The 4,678-nt window shown below is 39.8% G+C and overlaps 1 pseudogene; it reads left to right on the forward strand.

Moving 5' to 3' along the window:
- Nucleotides 1-150: 150 nt before the first annotated feature.
- Nucleotides 151-548, forward strand: LOC144238789 (profilin-1 pseudogene; annotated as a pseudogene).
- The last annotated feature ends 4,130 nt before the right edge of the window (nt 549-4,678 follow it).

The following is a 4,678-nucleotide window of genomic DNA, read 5'->3' on the forward strand; positions in this document are numbered from 1 at the left end:
GAAGAAGTGGTGGTGGAAGGGCTGCTCCACATTCTGGATGACATCATGCGCCCCAAGCTCTCTGCATCACCCTATATAATATCCCAAGGGCCGCAGCCCAGTGGTGGTGCCCCTAGCCGCAATGCAGAGAGCAGCTCCAGTATCAGTGCCATGTCCCAGTGGAGCACCTACATCAACTTCATGGTTGGTGGACCTCTCAGGACATAGCCATTGTGGGCTGTAAGGTTTTGCCCTCCATCTGGGCAGGAGTCTCCAGAAAAACCTTTGCCAACATCATGCCAGCAAAGGTTGGTGTCCTGGTTGGCAAAGAACAGTCAAGTATTTTTGTGAATGTGATGACACGTGGAGGACAGAAATGTTCTGTTATCTGGGACTCATTGCTGCAAAACTGGGAAATTACCACGGATCTTCATACCAGGAGCACTGGGGGGAATCTCCCATCTTTCAACATCACTGTCACCACGACTGCCAAGATGTTAGTCCTGCGGATGGGCAAAGAAGGTGTACACAGTGGTATGATCAAAATGAAATGTTATGAAAGGATTTAAGATGGTTGAATAATAGGGGGACCTTATGCTTGCCTTCTACCTTGAACACAGATAAATATCAAATCATTATGAACACTCAATAAATCGATCTGAGGACTGAGAGAAAAAAAACTGCACATCTAGAAGGAGAAAAATGACCACATTGTGGAATGTAGGAACTGCAGAAAGTTGATTTGCGGAAGACAATTATGGGTGCTACAGAGAGGAGGGAGCCTTGAACACAGAAAGAGGAGAGAGAGTGAAAGCAGCATGCAGGGTATTGCACAAGAAAAACATCTTCCCCAAAACCGTTGACCGGAAAAAAGAGAGGGCCTGATTATTGCAATTTTATACGAGCATCAGAGCTCAAAATCTGAAGTTTTGGAAATCTGTGCCATAGCTGAGGTTGTGCCTGACATGTACAGCAGTGCTCCTGTAGGGAAAGAGGAAGGAGGCACAGGAATGACAGCATGATCTGAAGATTCCGTGTCGCACTGGGAGAGACAGTTGCCCTTCCTGGAGTGCATTTGGAAGAGGTGGCACTGCCTTTTACGGGGAAAAAAGAGATAGTGGGCACCATTGAGCAGCACCATTAATTAACATAGCAGCAGAGACACCTGTTGAAGACATTTAACCTGAAAGCCTGCATTTGGCTGGGCTTTACTATAAAGTACCTGTCCTCCATGGCCATGAAACTGCTTTTCTGGGACAAACTGGCATCAGCCACAGCATGGAATGATAGTCCTTCGGTGGATTAATGCAGGTCCACACCACACCAGGTCCTTAAAATTTGGAGTTTTGAAACTCAGCCATGCACCTGAAATAAAACACAAGAGCATTGTACCACCAGACACACAGCTCAGACACAGACAGGGTTCTGACAAAAGCCTGAGACATAAGAGGGGATATTGTTTACTCTACTGTAAGGGCTTCCTGAAATGTGGCAGGTGTGAACTCCCTTCTCCAAGAACAAGAAGAGAGTGTGATGATGACTCCCGTGCCCTCACTGCCACCGATCGCATGGAAAGACTCAGTGAGAGACACGGTGCCTATAGTGGAGGCAGGAGCAGCTTATACTAATGCACACCCCACTGTACCCTGAAGATGCATCTTTACTAGGGCAAGTCATCCTGAGAACCAGACAACAAGCCCCTCCCCTAGAAGATCAGCGCAAACCCACCACAAGCACCAACTCTACTGATCAGAGAATGCTGTAAAGCTTCACCTCCAAAGGAAGTAAGATCTAGCCTTTTCTATCAAGCAGACCAAAGCACATCTAGTTAAAACTCACCACACATTGGACCAGATCCAAACACTTCCAAATGTAAGCAAGGAGAAACTCTGCAGAAGACTCATCTGGGAGAAAGAGCAGTGAAAGCACAAATGCAGAGTGCACACAGAATATACACATACAAAAAATTTTTTTGAAGTGCCAGTCCCTGGACAGTAAATGACCTGTTCTTAATACAGCCATTCCTCTCAGGAGCAGGAATATAAAATCTTTCCTAACATAGAGAAGACAGAGAACTACACAAAATGCTAAGACAAATGAATTCATCCCAAAGGAAAAAAACAAGAAAAGGTCATGGACAGGGATCTAATCAAAACAAATATAGGTAATATGCCTGAAAAATATTTTAAAAAATGATAAGGATACTACCTAGGCTTGAGCAAAGCAAAGCAGACACCAGGGAGTCCCTTACCACAGAGATAAAAAATGATAAGGGTACTACCTAGGCTTGAGCAAAGCAAAGCAGACACCAGGGAGTCCCTTACCACAGAGATAAAATCTAGTGAAGCCAAAATAAAAAATGCTAGCCAAGATACAAAAATGATGATTATAATGACCACAAGTATGGAGGAAGCAGAGCAATGAATAAGTGATAACAAAAATAAAATTATGAAAATAATGAAGCTGTCAAGAAGAGGGAAAGAAAAATATTGGATCACGAATGTAGACTTAGGGAAATAAAGTGCAATAACATTTTACTTATAAGAGCCCCATAAGGAGAGAGAGAAAAGGAGGCAGAAGGTTTACTTGAGTAAATTATAGCTGAAAACTTTCTTAATCTGAGGAAGGAAACAGAAATGGAAATTCAGGACTCATGGAGAACTCTCAAAAAAATCAAATAAAAATGACCAACACTAAGATATGTCATAGTAAAATTTGCAAAATACACATAGAAGGAAAGAACCATGAGAACAGCAAGAAGGAAAAAGTCCTTAACTCACAAAGGAAGACAAACAAGTTCCACAGCAGATCTTTCCATAGCCTGGAAAGCCAGAAGGGAGTTGCGCGATATATTCAATGTGCTGAATGGGAAACATATGCAGCTAAGAATACTCTATCCACCAAGACAATCATCCAGGATAGAAGGAGAGATAAAGAGTTTCCCAGACAACACTAAAAAAGTTCATTACCACTAAACCAGCCTTGCAATAAATATTAAAAGAAATTCTTTGAGTGGGAAAGAAAGACCAAAAGCAACAAAGACTAGAAAGGACAGAAAAAAATCTCCAGAAACACTAAATTTACAGGTATTCCAACGACAGTAAATTCATATCTATCAGTAATACTCTGAATGAAAATGATGGACTAAATGCTCCAATTAAAAGGCATAGGATGTCAGAATTTATGGGAAAAAAAAAAAAAAAAAAAACAAGACCCATCTCTATACTGCCTATAAGAGACTCAATGGAGACCAAAAGACACCTGCAGATTGAGAGTGAAGGGATGGAGAACATTTTAATATGCTAATGTCTAGGAAAAGAAAGCTGAAGTAGCCACACTTATGTAAGACAAACTAGATTTTAAACTAAAACTGAAACAAGAGATGAGGAAGGGCACTATATCATTATTTAGGGGTGTATGCAACAATAATTTCAACAATTGTAAATATTTATGCCCCCCAACTTGAAAACACACAAATATATAAGTCAATCAATCACAAACATAAACTTATTTATAATAATACAGTAATAGTAGGAAGCTTTGACACCCACTTACAGCAAAGGACATATCATCTAAGCAGAAAATCAATAGAGAAGCCATTACTTTCAATGGCACACTGACCAGGTGGACTTAACATAAAAGAAAACATCTCAACCTAAAGCAGCAGAATATTCATTGTTTTAAAGTGCACATGAGGCATTCTGCAGAATAGATCACAAATTGTGTCAGAAATAAATACTCAACAGGTATAAAAATTTGAGATAATGCCATGTATGTTTTCATACCACAATGCTATGAAACTTGAAGTCAGCCACAAGAAAAAATTTTGAAAGCCCTCAAATACATGGAAGTTAAAGAACATCTACTAAAGAATGGATGGGTTAACCAGCAAATTAAAGAAGAAATTAAAAAGTACATGGAACCAAATGAATATGAAAATACGGGAGTCCAAAATGTTTTGGATGCAGCTATAGCAGTCATAAGAGGGAAATATATAACAATATGTCTCTACTTCAAGAAGCAAGAAAAATCTCAAATACAAAACCTAACCTTACCCCTAAAGGAACTAGAAAAAGAACAGCAAATGAAGCCCCAAAACAGCAGAAGGAAAAATAAAAAGATTGGAACAGAAATAAATAATATAGAAACAAAAGGAAAAAACGGTAGAATAAAGCAATGAAACTTAGAGCTGGTTCTTTAAACAATTAACAAAATTGAAAAATGCCTAGACAGATCTTGAAAGAGAGAGAGACAAAGAGAGAGAGAGAGATGACAGGAGTAAGTAAAATCACTAATGGGAGAGGAGTGATCACAACCAACACCACAGAATTGAAAACATTATAAGAGAATATTATTAAAAATTATATGCCAACAAACTGGGCAATCTGGAATAAATGGATAAATTTCTAGAAACATACAAACTACCAAAACTGAAACAAGAATAAATAGCAAACTTGAACAGACGCGTAACAAGCAAAGAAATTGAATCAGCAATCGAAAATCTAATAAACACAAGTCCAGGGCCATAGAGTTTCACAGGGGAATTTTACCAGACATTTAAATTGTTTTTAAAAACATTTTAATGTTTTTTGGGGCGCCTGGGTGGCTTAGTCAGTTAAGCGTCCGACTTTCGCTTAGGTCATGATCTCGCGGTTCGTGGGTTCGAGCCCCGCGTCGGGCTCTGTGCTGACTGCCAGCT

This window comes from Crocuta crocuta, unplaced genomic scaffold, assembly GCF_008692635.1.
Source record: "Crocuta crocuta isolate KB4526 unplaced genomic scaffold, BGI_CrCroc_1.0 scaffold1653, whole genome shotgun sequence".
In the NCBI taxonomy this organism is placed as follows: domain Eukaryota; kingdom Metazoa; phylum Chordata; class Mammalia; order Carnivora; family Hyaenidae; genus Crocuta; species Crocuta crocuta.